This window comes from Prionailurus viverrinus, chromosome B2, assembly GCF_022837055.1.
Source record: "Prionailurus viverrinus isolate Anna chromosome B2, UM_Priviv_1.0, whole genome shotgun sequence".
Taxonomy (NCBI): Eukaryota; Metazoa; Chordata; class Mammalia; order Carnivora; family Felidae; genus Prionailurus; species Prionailurus viverrinus.
The window spans coordinates 25446773-25468144 of record NC_062565.1 but is presented as its reverse complement, the minus strand read 5'-3'; the positions used below and the strand labels follow the sequence as shown (position 1 = coordinate 25468144).

General features: G+C 40.3%; 1 long non-coding RNA gene across 1 annotated transcript in view; it reads right to left on the bottom strand.

The window, feature by feature from the left end:
• Nucleotides 1-1614: 1614 nt before the first annotated feature.
• Nucleotides 1615-21372, bottom strand: part of LOC125165994 (uncharacterized) — a 41568-nt gene continuing 21810 nt past the window's right edge. The window contains exons 2-3 of the long non-coding RNA XR_007152302.1: nt 3721-3827; nt 1615-2880 (exon numbers count right to left, since the gene is read on the bottom strand). This is a non-coding gene — a long non-coding RNA (uncharacterized LOC125165994). The remainder of the gene's footprint in view (nt 2881-3720; nt 3828-21372) is intronic.

The window sequence follows — 21372 nt, the reverse complement described above, 5'->3', positions numbered from 1 at the left end:
GAAGGACTGAAAGGTATAAGAAGAGCCTTTAGGGTGTGATGGATATGCTAATTATCTTGATCATGGTGATGGTTTGACCAGTGCCTACAATATCACAACTTATCCAATTGTACATGTCAACTATGCGAAGTCCATTATATTCATTATACCTTAATAAAATTTTAAAGTAATTTTTTAGAGGACAAAAAAAATTAAAATTTGTAGTGCCTGTTTTCCAGTCCTGTGGATTAATTTTTTCCCCAAATCCAGTTTAGAAAGCACGGTCCCTGAAATGGATGTGGTCTAACCAGGAACATAGTCTAGCTTGGTAGATTTTAATAAGAGCTGTAATGTAAATGGCTCAGGTAACAGACCAATGAGCCGTGAATCCAAAGTAGAAGCAGGAGCAACCATGATTCAATCCAAGTCTTAAAAAATAAGCCAGGCAGCAGTCAGTGATGGTGTAGGTGGGAGTGTAAATCAGTTATTTTTTGGAGACCAATTTAGAAGAAGCCTTAAAATATGCCCAACTTTTATCTCAACAGTATTATGTTTAGGAAGGCTTCCTTTAAAACATTAAGGAATGAGCAATAGTACAGTACATAATATAACAGTGCAGCATGTAATATAAATAATTTAAATTACCCAAATTGTCTACAAGTAAATAGATCACAAGAAATATGGAAAATCATACAAGTCAATTAAGGTTCATAGTAAGTAGGTGCTATAGAAGTCTATGATTAACTTGTGTGAAAGTTTAACTTGTGTTTATAAGTTTTTATTTCCATACATATTGTTGGTTGGAAACCCTCCTAGGAACTTCCTTGGAAGAATATGAAACCAGCTCCATGCTCGGAGGGCAGGGAGAGACTGAAGAAAGAGGCAGGCCACTCCAGGTTGGTAGACAGGTGGCAGTTTTATTAAGCTTGGCTTGTATTGGGTGGCAGCAAGATGAATGGATCCCAGCACCCACCCACCAAATCTTAAAAAGTTTCTAAAGAAACCTTAACTGAGTTCAGTCACATACACCATGCAGGTATTTTCCACGCCACATCAGTCTCAAAACCGTGTCCTTGGAGCAGTCTCTGCAAGTGGGAAAGGTTAAGTGAAACCCACATACCCAGGACAGGGGAGAGAGTGTGTGGAGCCTCTGAGGGCCTGGGTCCAGCTCACAGGTCAACTGGCAGTCATGCCTTTTCAATGACCTTCCCCAAGGAAGGGGATATATAAAAATATACACATCTCACCATCAACAGTAGTTATTGCTGGGTGTGGATTTGTGTGGAGTTATTTCTAGAGAATGTATTATATGTCCTGGAGGGTGAATGGGGATAGCTGAACTGTCAGCAAGGTTCTGGTCTAAAGGCTGTTGAAGGCAATAGCATTATGAGATACAGAGCCTCATGATCCCCCAGGGGACAGTTAAGATACAAAACCTGCTATAACTCCCTGACACTCCTTGAAACTAGATGTGCTCCCTGCCTGCCTTCACGTAGCCACCAGGTGCATGTCTGGTTAATGTCTAAAGATCCTCTGTGCCCTCTTTCCATGCTGTGATCTTCTTTGATACTTCTATCTAATGAGATAGGAAATAAAGGCTGTGTGCAGGCTGCTGTGGCTGCTGCTGTCTCCCAGAGTCAGCCCTGCATGTCCACTCACGTCTGTCTGAGAACTTCTTCAGTGCGTGGCCACAGATCTGTGGACAACTTAAATTTTATTCATATTTTCTATAGTCCAAATTTCTGCCACGACACATATTCTTTTGTAATCAAAATATACATTAACGTAGGGAGATCTTTTCTTTAGCAAGAGATACGCCTGAGCCACATCGGAGCATGTGTGATAAACACGGGCCATTGTTCCCAGGAGCTGGTGAGTATGTGAGGGTTTCCTTGGGGGCTTCAGGAGAACTAGGCAGAGTTTGGTGTGTGCTTCCAGGGACAGAGATGGAGAGGGCTGCAGGCTTCTGCTTCAGAGTACCACCTCGTAGCCCAGTCCCAAAGCTCATTGCTAAGGCCTGGACGTGTACCTGAGTTATTTCTACAAGGGACTCTCTGAGATATGGAACATGCAGGGCTGTGTGTGGCACTGAAGAAGACACTGAGGGATACTGCCTCAATTGTTGAAGAGACAGACCCTGGGTGGCTGCAGGGTTAACATGTCAAGATCTCTGGCTTTGTGAGCCACAGGGCCTGGGCACTGGCATTTCCTGAGGAGGTTGGCAGGAGTGAGCAGCAGAGCTCTGATGTGATCCCAGGACAGAAGAGCAGAGGACTGGTCCATGGATTCCTGAGATGCTCCAAAAACACCCACAAATAGTAAGCACAGTCTGAGAGGGGAGCCATCCCAGATTATAGAGGGAGGGCAGAACCACTCAAGGACACCTCAAGTATTGCAAAACAAGCATCAGCCCCAAACATCACACATCCAAAGCCTCAGTTATTCAAGCAGCTGTGGAATGCTCCCAACAAACATTCACAAACCACCCAAGTGCACACATTTTATTTTGCCATGCAAATTGCTACACTGATTTGGTCACTCAAGATTTAAATCAAGGCAAGGTAGGCAGAAGGGGAAGGGAGGACATGGCCAGCAACTGTGCCTTTTTATGGAGAAGAGAACCCACTACAGAACAAAATGCTACCAGTTTTGTGGTGCCGGAGGAAGAGAAGAAAAGGACCGTCCGTGAAGTCTGGGTTCTGTTCTGTGGCCCAGGCAGTCCTGAGCACAGACACTGCCTCTGTGCCTTCTTCACTAGTCCCCTTGCAAGGTTTCTGTGCATGATCTTGGACACACACTTCTTATTAGCATTCCAGGAAAGTTGGCCTTGGCTTCCTTAAACACACCAGTCCTAAACTTCAAAAAAAAGACTCCAAGCTGTAAGTCTCCTCCAGCTTTAATCTGTGGAGGAGAAATTGAACTTTCTTTAGCCAGCTTTTTTGGATTTGTCCAGTATCTGAACTTCTCAGATGTTAGTGTTTTTTCCACCTGGAAAAACAGAGTTAAATCCTAGAATCCAGACAACATAATGTGCCCACGCACACATGTATTATCCCCCACCTGTCTCCCAGCACCCACACCCCCAGTGCAACTACGTGGGAAGTTCTGGTCCAAGACAATGCACAGATTTTTTCTTCTTATAAACACACCAAAACTCTTCCCAAATTCTCATGTTTTCCCTGTCCTAGGGACACAAGAGTAAAACAGCTACAAAACAACTAAGGCCAGCAGAGTTTTTCAAAAAGAACTGTTTTTCCCTAAACTCATTTAAAATATTTAATCTGAAATACCTAATTTCAAAATTCTTATAATCAATTGTTACATTTACTCACATTACTGTGAATCAGAGGGCAGTCTGACAAAGGAGAGACAAAGATCGTAGCTCAGCTCTCTCTAACTATGGAAGAGGAGAAAATCAAAGATTATCTGTGCAGGAAGGGTGGGCTCTTCCTGAGAGCTGAGAGCGGAAATGGGAATTACAGAAGCATAACTTCCGGCCTCTCCCATTTGCCCTCACTTGCAAGCTAGCTGCCTGCCCTGGAGTCAGCCTGGCCCCTAGGAGCTGTCACTCATTCTGAGTGTCCACAGGGAAGGAGGAAAGGAGATACAGGGGCTTCGACTTGTATCTGCTCCTCCCCTTACCCAGAGCTCCAGTGAGCGCTCCTCTTCAATGACAACTCATGGGACATCAGCTCTAGTTCCAGTCTCTAATTTTCTTCAAGTAGCCATGACAGATCTCACCTGTGTCCCCACAAGAGAAGCACATTCTGGTCCCATGAGAGAAGGCAGGGAAATCAGGCAGGCCCCTCGCAGCATCCAGGACAGCCATGAGCTGGAGCTGGCCCTACCTGTGGCAAGAGGCCATTGTCAAACTTCCAGGAACTTTGCAAGCCAGTTGTTAAAATCTTGGTAATTAAAGTCAGCCACGGAGAGAGCATTTATACCACAGGAACCAGCAAACATCATTATTCAGGGCCTCTCCCTCCCCCACCCCAACACATACACATCCTTTTTGGATCCGCTGAGCCAGTTTGCCACTGATCCTCTACCTCCCACATACAAGTTTATTTTTCCGTCCTGAACTCTCTTCCTTTCCTGTTAGAGAGAAAGGTCTCTCCTCCTAAGAGAAGTTCCTCACTTGTGGTTTAGATCCTTGCTACCACAGTGTGGTCCATGGGCCAGCAGCATCTGTATTATGTGCAATCTTGTTAGAAATAAAAACCTTGAGTCCACACCCACACCTACTGAACAGAGTCTGCATTTAAACAAGATTGCGAGGATAGCCATAACAAGGTAGCACAGATTGAGTGGCTTGAACAACAGAAATTGTATTTTCTTGCAATTCTGGAGGTTAGAAATCTAAGATCAAGGTGTCAACAAAGTTGGTTTCTTCTGAGGCCTCTCTCCTTGGCCTGTAGATGGCCATCTTCTCTCTGGGTCTTCACATGGTTCTTCCTCTGTGTTATGTCCAAATCTCCTCTTCTTATAAGGACATCAACCGTGTGGGGTTAAGGCCCACCCTAAAGACCTCCTTTTCACTTAACCACTTCTTTAAAGACCCCATCTCCAAATAACAGTCACATTCTGAGTACAGGAGGGTAAGGACTTCAACATATGAACTTCAGAGAACACAACTCAACCTATAACAATTTTTAGATACATTAGTATTTGAGAAACACTGCCTAGATCAATCCCTACCCTCTTTTCTAATACTCTTGTTCAATGATTACTGAGTCTTCAACAAGCCCCTCTCTTCAGAATAAAGAATAATGTCCTTATATTTTTGGCACACTCTCTTCTTAGCTTCATCAAAACATGTCCTTACCAGCAATTCAATACCCAGTAGAAATGCATATACATGTTCACAAAAAGACATGCAGTGGTATTCATCGAGCACTATTTGTAATAACCCAAAGTTGGAAAGTCCCCGAATGCTGGCTTGTGGATGGAATTAGAGAAACGAGCTCAGGCTGGAATCCACACTCAGACTCACTGCTTAGGGCTTACCATGGCCAGATGGGTATTGCCGTCAGGAGGCAGAATGATATTGTGTCTTCCTATGCATAGGGCAGCCCCAGGTCTGGTGTTTGGATCTGTCTATAAACCCTGTTTTAAAGTTTTTTTTTTAATGTTGATTTCTGAGAGGCAGGGGAGGGAGACAAAGTGCAAGCAGGGGAGGGGAAGAGAGACAGGAAGACACAGAATCTTAAGCAGACTCCAGCCTCTGAGCTGTCAAAACAGAGCCCAACACAGGGCTCAAACCCACAAATTGTGAGATCATGACCTGAGCTAAAGTTGGATGCTTAACCAACTGAGTCACCCAGAAGCCCCTATATACCCTGTTTTTAATTTATCTGGCTTAAATATCATATATACTGTTTCTTTTTCCTAACAAAAACAGGAAATCAAAATTAGATTACTGAAAAATGAGCATAGTTTACCCCCCAAAATAACACATCTAACTGGAAGAACCCCTCAGGGATAGATAAGAGAGTTTTTACCTCTGTGTTTTTATGCTGATAAATGTAAAATATTCATCAGTACATCTTAGTGTTGAGTACAAAGTGCTATTGTTCCCACAGATCAAATAGAGAGAATAGAGTGGCAAATATAGAGAGACATAAACTTTCTATATTAGTTTTGGAAGGAATTGTGTTTTTTTTCTCTTTTGAGAACCTGCATAAAGAAATACCCCCATGGATCTTCCAATTTAAAAGTATTTCTCAGGGTACCTGGCTGGCTCAGTTGTATAAGCGTCCAGCTTCAGCTCAGGTCATGATCTCATGGCTCGTGAGTTCGAGGCCTGTATCATGTTCCTTGCTGACAATGCATCTGCTTGAGATTCTCTCTCTCTCTCTCTCTCTCTCTCTCTCTCTCTCTCTTTCTCTGTCAAGGTGCATAAATAAACTTAACATTTTTTTTCTCCAAGGGCTCAGTTGGTTAAGCATGGGACCTTTGATTTCAGCTCAGGTCATGATCTCATGACTCTTGAAATCCAGCCCCCCCATGGGGTTCCGTGCTGACAGTGCATGGAGCTTGCTTGGGATTCTCTCTCTCCCTGTCTCTCTGTCCCTTTCCTGCTCATGAACTCACTTGCTCTCTCTCAAAACAAATAAAATAAACTTAAAAAAAAGTATTTCTCCAAGTTAAGAGGATCATCAACTAATATTCCAGCCTTTGGGGAAAAGGTTCTGGTGAGAAAAGGTATTGTTGGCCAAAGGGAGTTATCCTTCCATCCTGAAGTTATATCATATAAATATAACTATATAACTATAAAGCTTAAAAATGTCTTCAAATATATTTTATACTTTTATATATTTTAGTAATATGTATATTAAGTTGATGGAGGCCAAATCCAAGCTATTGATCCCATCCATCATCACATTCAAAAGGGAGTGTAGGAAAGGGTTTAATGTTATCCTTAACAGTCTTAAAAACGGTAACACTTTTTTCCTGAGCTCAGAATTGTAGAGTCCTCAATCTTAAGACAACAAATATGCATCACTGGGACTCAGGGCCAAGATGGCGGAGCAGCATGGAAGTTTTTTTTGCCTCTCTCATCCTTGAAATGCAGCTAGATCAACACCAAACCATCTTGCACACCTAAAAAACTGATCTGAGGATTAACACAACAATCTGCACAACTGGAACCACAGAACTCAGCAGGTATAGGGTGCGGAGAGGAGAACTGGGAGAGAGAGAAGCTGTGAGGGTAGTTGCTTGCAGTGAGAGGATGAAGACAGGTGGAGAGTACAGAAAAAGCACTCCCCGCCCCCCCCCCCCCCCGCAGAAAGCAGCTGGAGAGAAAGATAAAGAGTGGAAACAGCCATAAGAGACTTAATAAGAAAGGGAGAAGGGAGAAAGGAGAAAGGAGAGGGTTTAAATTCCATTAAGTCTCTATAAACAGCAGAGCGCAGAATCTGAAACTCTGCAGATACCTGGAGGGGCTCTGGTGGGAAGGGTGAATCCCCAGGAGCAGACAGCCAAGTCTAAGGGGGCCTCAGGCCACACGGGAAGAGGCGGTTCCTCTGCTGAGAGGGCATTTGGTAGAGGCTGTGCGGCCTCCCCACAGGAAAAGGTCCCAGCAAACCCCAGAGAACAGCCACGTTTGCTGGTGTTGGAAGAAGGCCATTAAGGGTGAAGCTGGGCACCAGATATGTGTTGTGATTTACCATAATCTTTGCAATGCTGCTCCTACATGATCCCGTGAACTTTTTCTGGGGCTAGATGGCACCTGGCCACAGTCTCTGGGCATGTGCAGCAGCACGGTTGTGCAAACATTTCTGGGGACTGGCTGGTACCCAGCCATTGATCAGCAAGACCCTCCCCCAAAGGATCAGAGCAAGTCAAAGCAACAGGGTCCTCAGAAGTGAAGGGTTTAGAAACACAGCTCCATCTGAGATAATAGGAGGGAAGTGCCACCTGACAGGCTAATGGTCTGGTAATGGACAGAAGCAGAAACAAAAAGGGGTGGTTGATTACCTGTGGGGGGAGCACAGAGTTCTGATACTAGAAACTGTCTAGCTGGGTAACGCCATTTTCACCCCTCCCACGCATGTGCATACACGCCTACACACGCCACACATTCCACTCCAGTAAACTAAGCAGCACCATCTCGTGGAGAATGGAGCACGAACCATGCTCTAGAGGAACACCACAAGTCTCTCCACCTGTCTAGTTTATGGACTATAAAGTGCATCATAGTTTGACTTCTAGGGGAAACTGGATGTAATTTCAATCATATTTCATTCTGTTCACTGGTCCATCTATTCAATTTTTTTCTTTTTTTTTCTTATTCTTGAATACAGAAAGAGAAAAAAATGTTTTTATTTTCCGTTTTTATAAAAAAGATTTTAAATTTTTTTCCTAATATATTTTTTTACGTTTTTGGAAATTTTTTTAAAATTCTATTTTACTTTCATTTCATTTTGTTCTATTTTACTGTATTCATTTTTTTTAATTTTCAAACGTTTTCCTTTTCTTTTTTTCCCCTTTTTTCCCCTTTTTTCTCTATTCTATCAAGCTTTCTTTTTTCAACAACCAGACCAAAACACACCTAAGATCTAGGATCCTTTATTTGATTTTTTTGTGTTGTTGTTAATTTTTAAATTTTATTTATTTATTTTCATTTATTTTTTATTTCATTAATTCTTTTTCTTCCTTGAAAATGACAAAACAAAGGAATTCACCTCAAAAGAAAGAACAGGAAGAAATGACAGCCAGTGACTTAACACAGATACAAGCAATATGTCTGAACCAGAATTTAGAATCACAATAATAATAATAATAATACTAAGCTGGGGTTGAAAAAAGCATAGAATTCCCCTCTGCAGAGATAAGAAAAGTAAAATCTAGTGAGGACAAAATTAAAAATGCTATAACTGAGATGTAATCTCAAATTGATGCCATGGCATCAAGGATGGATGAAGCAGAGCAGCGAATCAGCGATATAGAGGACAAACTTATGGAGAATAATGAAGCAGAGACAAAGAGGGAAACTAAGGCAAATGAGCACAATATAAGAATTAGAGAACTACAATGAGTTCTGACGCATTAAAAAGGAATAACATCCAAATCAAAGGAGTCCCAGACGATGAAGACAGAGAAAAAGGGGTAGAAGGTTTATGTGAGCAAATCACAATGGAAACCTTTCCTAGCCTGGGGAAAGACACAGACATCAAAATCCATGAAACACAGAGAACTACCATTAGATTCAACAAAAATTGACTATCAACAAGGCATATCATAGTCAAATTCACAAAATACTTAGACAAGGAAAGAATTATGAAAGCATCAAGGGAAAAAAAAGTCCTTAACCTATAAGAGAAGACAGATCAGGTTCATAGCAGATCTATCCACAGAAACTTGGCAGGCCAGAAAGGAGTGGCAAGGCATATTTAATGTGCTGAATTGGAAAAACATGCAGCCAAGAATTCTTTATCCAGCAAGACTGTCATTCAAAATAGAAGGAGAGATAAAAAGTTTCCCAGACAAACAAAAATTAAAGGAGTTTGTGACCACTAAACCAGCACTGTAAGAAATTTTAAGGGCCACTCTCTGAGGGGAGAAAAGATGAAAATATAAATACATACATACATACATACATACCAAAAGCAACAAAGATTAGAAAGGACCAGAGAACACCACCAGAAGCTCCAACTCTACAAGCAACATAATGGCAATAAATTCATATCTTTCAGTATTCACTCTAAACGTCAATGGACTCAATGTTCCAGTCAAAAAATGGAAAAGAAATCAAGATCCACCTATATGCTGTTTACAAGAGACACATTTTAGACCAAAAGACACCTTCAGATTGAAAGTAAGTGGATGGAGAACCATCTATCATGCTAATGGTCACCAAAAGAAAGCCTGAGTAGCCATACTTATATCAGACAATCTAGATTTTAAAATAAAGACTGTACCAAGAGATGAAGAAAAGGGCATTATATCATAATTAAGTGGTCTATCCACCAAGAAGATATAACAATTGCAAACATTTATGCTCCAAAGATGGAGGCACCCAGATGTATAAATCAATCACAAACATACAGAAACTCATTGATAGCAATACGATAATAGTAGGGGACTTCAACACCCCACTTACAACGATGGACAGATCATCTAAAAAGAAAATCAGCAAGGAAACAATGGCTTTGAATGACACACTGGACCAGATTGACTTAACAGATATATTCAGAACATTTCATCCTAAAGCAGCAGAATACACATTCTTCTCCACTGCACATGGAACATTCTCCAGAAGAGATCACATAATGGTACACAAATTAGCCCTCAACAAGTACACAAGATGGAGATCATGCCATACATATTTTCAGATCAAAACGCTATGAAACTCAAAATGAACCACAAGAAAAAATTTGGAAAGACAACAAATACTTGGAGACCAAAGAACATCCTACTAAAGAATGAATGAGCTAACCAGAAAGTTAGAGAGGAAATTAAAAAGTACATGGAAGCCAATGAAAATGATAATACCACAGTCCAAAATCTCGGAGACCCAGCAGAGGTGGTCATAAGAGGAAAGTCTGTAGCAATCCAGGCCTTCCTAAAGAAGGAAGAAAGATCTCAGATACACAACCTAACTTTACACCTTAAAGAACTGGAAAAAGAACAGTAAATAAAACCCCAAAACAGCAGAAGACAGGAAATAATAAAGACTAGAGCAGAATTAATTACTATAGAAACCAAACAACAGTATGACAGATCAATGAAACCAGGAGCTGGTTCTTGGAAAGAATTAACAAAAATGAAAAACTCCTAGCCAGTCTGATCAAAAAGAAAAAGGAAAGGACCCAAATAAATAAAATCAAGACTGAAATAGAAGTGATCACAACTAACACTGCAGAAATACAAACAACAATAAGAGAATATTATGAGCAATTATACACCAATAAATTGGGCAATCTGGAAGAAATGGACAAATTCCTAGAAACATATAAACTACCAAAACTAAAACAAGAAGAAATAGAAAATTTGAACAGACTCATAACCAGTAAGTAAATAGAATTAGTAATCAAAAATCTCCCAATAAAACAAGAGCCCAGGGCCAGATGGCTTTCCAGGGGAATTCTACCTAACATTTAAAGGAGAGTTAATACCTATTCTTTTGAAGCTGTTCCAAAAAACATAAATGGAAGGAAAACTTCCAAACTCATTCTATGAAGTCAGCATTGCCTTGATTCCAAAAACCAAAGACCCCACTAAAAAGGATAACTACAGACCAATTTCCCTGATGAACATGGATGCAAAAATCCTCAACAAGATACTAGCCAACCAGTTCCAACAGTACATTAAAACAATTATTCACCATGACCAAGTGGGATTTATACCTGGGATGCAGAGCTGGTTCAATATCCACAATCATTGGTATAAATCACACCAATAAAAGAAAGGACAACAACCACATGATCCTCTCAACAGATGTAGAGAAAGCATTTGACAAAATATAGCATCCTTTCTTGATAAAAACCCTCAAAAAAGTAGGGATAAAAGGATCATAACTCAAGATCATAAAAGCCATATATGAAAGACCCACTGCTATTATCATCCTCAATGGGGAAAACCAGAGCTTTCCCCCTATGGTCAGGAACACAACAAGGATGTCCACTCTTGCAACTGTTATTCAACATAGTATTGGAAGCCCTAGCCTCAGCAATCAGGCAACACAAATAATAAAAGGCATCTAAATTAGCAAGGAGGAAGTCAAACTTTCACTCTACACAGATGACATGACACTCTACAGAAAACCCAAATGATTCCACCAAAAAACTGATAAAACCGATCAATGAATTCAGCAAAGTCACAGGGTATAAAATCAACCCACAGAAATCATTTTCATTTCTATACACCAATAATAAAGCAACAGAAAGAGAAATAAAGGAATTGATCCCATTTACAATTGCACCAAAAACCATAAAATATCTAGGAATAAACCTAACCAAAGACGTGAAAACTCTATACACTGAAAACTATAGAAAGCTTATGAAAGAAATTGAAGAAGACACAAAAAATTGAACAATATTCCATGCTCATGGATTGAAAGGACAAACATTGTTAAAATGTCAATACTACCCAAAGCAATCTACATATTCAATGCAATCCCTATCAAAATAACACCAGCATTTTTCACAGAGCTATAACAAATAACCCTAAAATTTGTATGGAACCAGAAAAGACCCCGAATAGCCAAAGCAATCCTGAAAAAGAAAACCAAAGCTGGAGGCATCACAATGCCAGACTTCAAGATGTATTACAAAACTGTAATCATCAAGACAGTCTGGTACTGGCACAAAAATAGACCCTCAGATCAATGGAACAGAATAGAGAACCCAGAAATGGACCACAAATGTATGGTCAACTAATGTTTGACAAAGCAGGAAAGAATATCCAATGGAATAAAGACAGTCTCTTCAGCAAATGGTGGTGAAAAAACTGGACAGCAACATACAGAAAAATGAAACTGTACCACTTCTTACACTATACACAAAAATAAATGCAAAATGGATGAAAGACCTAAACATAAGACAGGAAGCCATCAAAATCCTTGAGGAGAAAGCAGGCAAAAACCTCTTTGACCTGGGCCACAGCAACTTCTTAATCAAAACATCTCTAGAGGCAAGGGAAACAAAAGCAAAAATTAACTATTGGGACCTCATCAAAATAAAAAGCTTCTGCACAGCAAAGGAAACAATCAGCAAAACTAAAAGGCAACCAATGGAAAGGGAGAAGATATTTGCAAATGACATATCAGATAAAGGGTTAGTATCCAAAATCTATAAAGCACTTATCAAACTCAACACCCAAAAAACAAATAATGCAGTGAAGAAATGGGCAAAAGACAGGAATAGACACTTTTCCAAAGAAGACATACAGGTGGGACACCTGAGTGGCTCAGTTGGTTAAGCGTCTGACTTTGGCTCAGATCATGATCTCACTGCTTGTGGGTTCGAGCCCCACATCAGGTTCTGTGCTGACAGTTCAGAGCCTGGAGGTTGCTTCAGATTCTGTGTCTCCCTATCTCTCTGCCCCTCCCCTGCTCGTGCTCTATCCATCTCTCTCTCTCTCAAAAATAAATAAGCATTAAAAAAAAGACATCCAGATGACTAACAGACACATGAAAAATGCTCAACATGACTCATCATAAGGGAAATACAAATCAAAACCACAATGAGATACCACTTCACACTGATCAGAATGGCTAAAATTAACAACTCAAGCAACAACAGATGTTGATGAGGATGCAGAGAAAGAGGATCTCTTGCACTGCTGGTGGAAATGCAAACTAGTGGAGCCACTCTGGAAAACAGTGCGAAGGTTCCTCAAAAAATTAAAAATAGAACTACCCTATGACCCAGCAATTGCACTACTAGGTATTTATCCAAGGGATATAGGTATGCTGTTTCAAAGGGGCACATGCACCCCAATGTTTATAGCACTACTATAGACAATGGCCAAAGTAAGGAAAGAGCCCAAATGTCCATTGACAGATGAATGGATAAAGAAGATATAAGATATGTATGTACGTATATATGAGATATATATGAGATATGTATGTATACACACACACACACACACACACACACACGCACACACACACACAATGGAGTATTACTCGGCAATCAAAAAGAATGAAATCTTGCCACTTGCAACTATGTGGATGGAACTAGAGGGTATTATGGTAAGCGAAATTAGTTAGAGAAAGACAAATATCATATGACTTCACTCATATTTAAGATACAAAACAGATGAACTTAAGGGCAGAGAAGCAAAAGTAATATAAAAACAAGGAGGGGGACAAAACATAAGAGATTCTTAAATACAAAGAACAAACTGAGGGATGCTGGAGGAATTGTGGGTGGGGTATGCACTAAATGGGTAAGGGGCATTAAGGAAGCCACTTGTTGGGTTGAGCACTGGGTGTTATACATAGGGAATGAACTACTGGAATCTACTCTTGAAATCATTATTGCACTATATGCTAACAACTTGGATGTAAATTCATAAATAAATAAATAAATAAATACACAAAATAAAATAAAAATAAAGATATCCATCACAGGGATTCACACACTGATAAAAATTAGAAAGTACCAATCATTTATCCATACTGAATTAAATAAAGATGGTACATATATAGGTGGAGAAAAAAAGGCAAATAGGCATCATTGTCACCTACATTGCAAGAAAGTGAGTAAATGTAGAGCATGATAGCATGATACACACATGCTGTCTGTCTCCGTGCTCCAGGGCTGAGAGGAAACTTACCTCCAATCCAAACCACACTGCCAAGGACAGAAGATGGATTTGACTAAGGATGAAAAAACAGAACTTTGAATATGAAAATGATTTTAGGTTTTTTTTCTCTCTTCCCCCCAGTAAAAGATACACAGGGGACATGAAATCCATTCAGCAAAAGATTAAGAATTGAGATGTTTTGAAATAAGTTAATTATTTTTGTCCATCAAAATCTTTCCCATCTTATTACTTTAAGAAAGTTGCAGTATCTGAAAAATATTTCCATATCTGGTTGACCTTTAAGAGTCCTCCCAGATAAAAGATAAACAGGGTCCCAAAAAGGAAGCACTTTTCAGGGATTTCCCAGAGCTGTCCAGAAGGGAGGAGGTTTAAGTATTTTTTGAAAATCACTATTTCATGACCTTACAGACCCAAGACAAATAACAGAATTGTGTTGCTGGCCTGGGGATCCAGCAAGCACACATAAACAGCCCTCTGATAACCGAGTCACAGGGCTAAACCCGAAAATACTATGCCCCAGCCAGGCATAGTCCCTCTTTCCTTCCTGACTCAGAGACCCCCCAAGCTAGCATCTCACACCATCACTGTGTGACCTAGCTACTTGTCTTTTCTGTGACTCTTCTGTATCCTTAGCACAGGACAGCCTCTCTAGATCTGCCTCAGGGAGCTCTGAGAGGATTCCTTACAAAGAGCACAAATACTGAGTGGGGCTCTATTCTGTAAAAGTTTCCACAACTTTGAAAACACTTTTTTCCCCTCTTACCATGTTTCTACCATAAATACTTGCATAGGTTATGCTGCATTTCAAGATTCATTAACTCAATTAACAAAAAAGTATAACCATCTACTATCTGTCACTGTGCTAGGTGCTTGGCATCAAGTTCAAGACACAGTATCTGACTTGAGGTGACTCAGAGCCTGGTGACAGAGGCCGAAAGTACAGAGAGGTACATTCAGGGTGTTATGAGAAAATAGATGGTGGCAGCTATGATCCCCCAATGCCAAGAATTTCCCTGTCCCACACTTATACTCCATATGGACCCCATTAACTTCTGTCCTCCACACCAGACTGTAGGCCTTATGATGGCCTCACTTTCCTACACTCATTTTCTGTCAACAGCATCAACCACCACAGTGTCTGAAATATATTTGTGGAATGACTCAAAGGCTTCATAGTGGGGTGTGATCATTTAAAAATATAGGTCTCCAACTGGACAAAAAGGGAAAAAGCATTTTAAATCTGGATCGTCATGGTAACTTAAGAGAACAGAGAGTAAGAAAGGTCTTCTGGGAATGGACTGGAATAGGTCTGGATGTGTGTGTGTGTGTGTGTGTGTGTGTGTGTGTGTGTGTGTGTTTTCAGGGTAGGGGTTAGGGAGAATGCAATCACAGGGAATGATAATTGAAAATTAATTCTGAGGCCAAATGAGGAAAGACCTATAAAATCTACAGAGAACTCCCCATAATTATTTGTTTTCAGATATAAAGAGCTTGGCAATTGGCTCCCATCTTCCTGCTCATCACGTGTTTTCAAATATTTCAGCTTTTATAGAAGAAAGAGGAAGTACGGTGAAAGAGAAGCCAAGCAACCATGAAAAGTGGCAGGTAATTCCCTGTGCCCCTAATATTCTCCAATATTGAAAGATCAGGCTGATGTTCAAAAATGAACATTAACCAGACATTTCCTGGAATCACCACAGCTAATCCTGGAAGACCCAGCCAGCCAAAGGACACAGGATTATCGCCAAGGAGACTTAAGCCCAGAGCAGGCAACCTCCATGGCATGGCACCACCAGGGCAAGGATGTATTTGTGACTTACAGAACAACTCTGGGTACTGCCAACCAGTCAGGTGGCCAGGATCATTCCATCAATTCATTAATCTCATAATCACATCACCCTGTATATTATATGGTAGTTTTATTTTTTTGGTTTTTTTGCTTCACTTACTGCATTAGAGAAGGGTTTTTATGGACTAAGAAATTTTATAGAAGCCAGCCCGATTCAAAGGTCTCAGTTTCACAATAAGATTTTTATTTAGAAAGACTATTTTTGCCAGTAGTGCAGATTTGTGAGACAGAGGAAAGGACCAGGCTGTGCTTGGAGGACCAGTCAAGTAGCAATTAAAATAATAGTGTAGAAGATACAGTGAGACTCTGAACTCAGGCAGCAGCAGTGTGACTCAGGAGAGGGGGCAAATTAAAGAGATCTTGCAGGGGAACCAGTTCACCCACCAGAGGTTAAGACCAGGGAGGACTCTGGATGGCTGAGCTTCTGACTTCTACAGCAGGGTGGGGGATCAGGAGGCAAGGGGGAGAAGCAGGTATGGGTGCAGGAGGATGGACATACTGAGAGCGACACCAGAGAGAGATGTGTCAGAAAACAATAAAAAAGAAAGACATAATTCAGAAATAGTATTAAAATTCAAAATTATAAAACTGTATTTCTAAGCACAATTTTAAGGCAGTGGAGTTATACAGACAGCCCCCAACTTACGACGTGTTGGCTTATGATTTTATTTTACGTTGGCGCAGAAGTGACACGCATTCAGTAGAAACCATATTGGGAATTTTGAACTCCTTCCAGGCTAGCAATATGCGGGACTATCCTCTCTCATGACACTGGGCAGCAGCCACAGCTCCCAGGCAGCCACACGGTCACCAGGGTCAACAACCAGTATGCTTACAACCACTCTGTGCCCACACAACCATTCTGGTTTTCACTTCTAGTACAGTATTTAATAAATTTCATGAGATCATTAACACTAAAATAGGCTTTGTGTTAGATGATTTGCACAATTGTGGACTAAGCACAGCGTATTTGGAGCACCTTTAAGGTAGGCTAGACTAAGATATAACACTTGGTAGGTTAGGTATATTAAATGCACTTTCAATTTGGGATATTTTCACTTTATGATGGGTTTATTGGAACATAACTCCACTGCAAGTCAAGGAATATCTGTTCATCATTCTCTGCTCTTCTGTAGTTTCTCTGTTATTTTCCTTTACACACTTTTTCTCCAAAGGCTGTCGGTAGTTCTGAGAAAACACTGTGTGCCATGTTCATTAGCTTCATTGAGAAGTGAGTGGAAACCTTGGTGAATATGTCCATCTTTGTTTAAACAAAAGTGTCTGTTAACAGAAAACACCACCAACTGCTTTGAACACTGCATTCTAATTCCCCAAAGAGTGACCTCCAAACAAATCTCTGTACCAAAGATCAAGTGGGTTCCTTTTTGAAAAGGAATTTAATTGTCTAGCACAGGCTTTCTCAACTACAGCATTACTGACATTTGGGGTCATATGATTGGTCCTTCATTGTGGGGGCTCTCTGTGTGTTTTAGGATGTGCAGCAATATCCATGACCTCTACCCACTAGATGCCAGTAGCACTTTCTCAATTATGACAATCCAAAGTGTCTCCAGGTATTGCCACATATCTCCCAAGGGGACACAGTTTCCTCCCACTGAAAACCAGTGGAGCGGAATTATTCATATCCAAAAGGCATGATAACAGGACGCAGAAAAAAAAGAAAAAAAGTCTTTTGGGATTGAATCTAACATGGCCTCAGGGAATAAGAGAAAAAGTAGAAATAAAAATGAAAATGTTTCACTACAAATTTTACAGACCAGATTGGAATTTAAATGTCAAGTCAGAATGAGAACATAGGTTTTTCCCATGTCTCCTACTCCCAACCCAAAGCCTCCGTCCTTCAGTAAACTGGAGAACAGAACCTCAGGGAAACTACAACCGGGCTCCACAGTTGCGCTGCAGGGGTGGTGTTCAAATACTCCTGATATTATGTGTAAAGGGTTATGCAAATGGAAATGCTCTGGGACACATTCATGAGATCATCAAAGAAACCTAAAACACAAAGAGGCTAAGAACTTTCCCCTAAAGCATGACCCATTACCTCATTTGTACAGAAGGTCACACATAACCCTCTTTGGAGCAGATTCTATATCCCTTCTAAATAACTCCAGAAGATGGAAGTTCAACTTTGTGTGGCATTCTTCCACTACACATAACCACATACTAACAATACCCACTTACGAGTTCATTTAGATAACTGCATTCTCCAATTTTAAATAGGTTTTTCACAAAAGTTTAAAATAAAATTGAAATCCTTTGCCTTTTTGTGAAAGAATTATAGTTTTATTTTACTTATCAAAGATGCAATTTTGCTCTAATATACCGATGCTTTTGTCTGCTTTTGTTACTGAGACGTTCATGTGGGCCCAGCTGCTACGTCTCATGGCATCTGTATGACACACACTCCCACAGAAGGAGTAGCAGGATTCATCCATCATGCACATGGAAAGTATTAAAAGATGCCCTCCAAGAGAAGGGCCTGGGTGGCTCAGTCGGTTAAAAGTGTCCAACTTCAGTTCAGGTCATGATCTCACAGTTCACAAGTGAGTCCCCCACTGGGATCTCTGCTGTCAGCACAGAGCCCACTTAAGATGCTCTGCCTCCCTCTCTCTCTCTCTCTCTCTCTCTCTGCCCCTCCCCCATTCTCTCTTTCTCCCTTTCAAAATAAATAAACTTAAAAAAAAGTTATTACAGTTTACTATTCGTTAAAAGAAGTTTAGCAAATTATTATAAGGTCTCAACAAACCTTATTTAACAAGAAGTATTGATTTTTGACTGGACTACTATTCAATATAATATTGAAGTTCATCCATGCCTCCCTGAGTTGCTTTGCCATTATAATTGAAAACATTTTGGGGAATAAAGGGACAAATCATCTACAGTACCACAGCTCTGCAATCTGCTTTTCTCTATTATTTTATTTGTTTTTTACAGGCATGTATATTTTTACCTGAAAAGCTTTGTTTCATTTTATTTCATTTTATTTCATTTTGAAGGCAGAGTTGGAATTTTATTTATTTATGTTTTTTTTAAATTCAAGTCAGTTAACATACTGTATATCACCCAGTGCTCATCCCAAAAAGTACCCTCCTCAATGCCCATCACCCATTTATTACCCCTTCCCCCTCCACCACCCCTCCAGCAACCCTCAGTTTGTTCTCTGTATTTAAGAGTCTCTTATGGTTTTCCTCCTTCTCTGTTTTTATCTTATTTTTCCTTCCCTTCCCCTATGTTCATCTGTTGTGTTTCTCAAATTCCACATATGAGTGAAATCATATCTGTCTTTCTCTGACTTATTTTGCTTAGCATAATACCCTCTATTTCCATCCACATTGTTGCAAATGGCAAGATTTCATTCTTTTTCATTGCCAAGGTATATAAATACCACAACTTCTTTATCCATTCATCAGTCAATGGAAATTTGGGCTCTTCCCATACTTGGCTATTGTTGATACCACTGCTGTAAACAACAGGGTGCATCTGCCCCCTTTGAAACAGAACTCCTGTATCCTTTGGATAAATTCCTACTAGTGCTATTGCTGGGTCATAGGGTAGTTCTATTTTTAATTTTTTGAGAAACCTCCACACTGTTTTCCAGAGTGGCTGTACCAGTTTGAATTCCCACCAACAGTGCAAGAGGGTTCTCCTTTCTCCACATCCTCACCAACATCTGTTGTTAATTTTAGCCATTTGACAGGTGTGAGGTGGTATCTCATTATGGTTTTGATTTGTATTTCCCTGGGGATGAGTGATGTTGAGCATCTTTTCATGTCTGTTAGCCATCTGGATGTCTTCTTTGGAAAAGTGTCTATTTAGGTTTTCTGCCCATTTCTCACTGGAGTATTTGTTTTTTGAATATGAGTTTGGTAAGTTCTTTATAGATTTTGGATCTTAAGCCTTTATCTGATATGTCATTTGCAAATACCTTCTCCCATTCTGTTGGTTGCCTTTTAGTTTTGTTGATTGTTTCCTTTACTGTACAGAAGCTTTTTTATCTTGATGAGGTCCCAATAGTTCATTTTTGCTTTTATTTCCCTTGCTTCTGGAGATATGCCAATTAGAAGCTGCTGTGGCTGAGGTCAAAGAGGTTGCTGCCTATTTTCTCCTGTAGGATTTTGATGGTTTCCTGCCTCAAATTTAGGTCTTTATGTTTTAAATTTATTTTTGTGTATGGTGTAAGAAAATAGCCCAGTTTCATTCTTCTGCTGTCCAGTTCTCCCGGCACCATTTGCCAAAGAGACTTTTTTCCACTGAATACTCTTTCCTGCTTTGTCAAAGATTAGTTGGCCATATATTTGTGGGTCCATTTCTGGGTTCTCTATTTTATTCCATTGATTTATGTGTCTGTTTTTGTGCCAATACCATATGGTCTTGATGATTACAGCCTTGTAATACAGCTTAAAGTCTGGAATTCTGATGCCTCCAGCTTTGGTTTTCTTTTTCAACATTTCTTTGGCTACTTGGGGTCTTTTTTGGTTCCATATAAATATTAGGACTGTTGGTTCTTAGCTCAAAAAATTTTAAAGCCACATAAGAAAGATAGTGTCGGGGCGCCTGGGTGGCGCAGTCGGTTAAGCGTCCGACTTCAGCCAGGTCACGATCTCGCGGTCCGTGAGTTCGAGCCCCGCGTCGGGCTCTGGGCTGATGGCTCGGAGCCTGGAGCCTGTTTCCGCTTCTGTGTCTCCCTCTCTCTCTGCCCCTCCCCCATTCATGCTCTGTCTCTCTCTGTCCCAAAAATAAATAAACATTGAAAAAAAAAATTAAAAAAAAAAAAAGAAAGATAGTGTCCAGGGGCGCCTGGGTGGCTCCGTCGGTTAAGCATCCAACTTCAGCTCAGGTCATGATCTCACTGTTCGTGGGTTCAAGCCCCGCATCAGGCTCTGCGCTGACAGCTCAGAGCCCGGAGCCTGCTTTAGATTCTGTGTCTTGCTCTCTCTGTGTCCCTCCTCTTCTCATGCACACCCTCTCTCTCTCTTTCTCTCTGTCGCTCAAAAATAAACATACATATATGAAAGATAGTGCCTAGTTTAAGAAATTCAAAACTAAGCAAAACAAGGTTACTGAAAACTCTATCCAGATATAAGGTTCATCATGCACAGATTTGAGGTTTTTAATTCTTTTTTAATTATGGTAAAATACACATAACAAAACTTACTGCCGTAACCATTTTTAAATGTTCAGTTTAAGGCACTGTCACATTAAGTACATTCACACTGTTGTGCTACCATCCGTCCATAGAGCTCTTTTCATTTTGCAAAACTGAAACTGAAAACCCATTAACTCCCCATTCCCACCCTTGCCCCTGACAGCCACCATTCTACTTTCTGTCTCTGAATTTGACTATTCTAGATAACTCACAAAAGGAGAATCATATATTTGTCCTTTTGTGACTGGCTTATTTCACTGAGCATAATGTCCTCAAGGTTCATCCATATTTCAGCATGTGCCAGAATTTCCTTCTTTTTTAGAGACTGAATAATATCCCCTTGTATGTATACAGCACCTTTGGTTTATCCATTCAACCATCTATGAACACTTGGGTTGTGTCCACCTTTTGGCTATTATGAATAGTGCTGCTATGAACAATGATATATAAATATCTGCTTCCTGCTATTAATTCTCCTGGGTAAATACCCAGAAGTGAAATTGCTGGATCATATGGTACCTCTATGATTAATTTTTGGGGAACCACCATACTGTTACAGACTCATTTTCACAGATGGGTCATCATCTGATCTTTCATC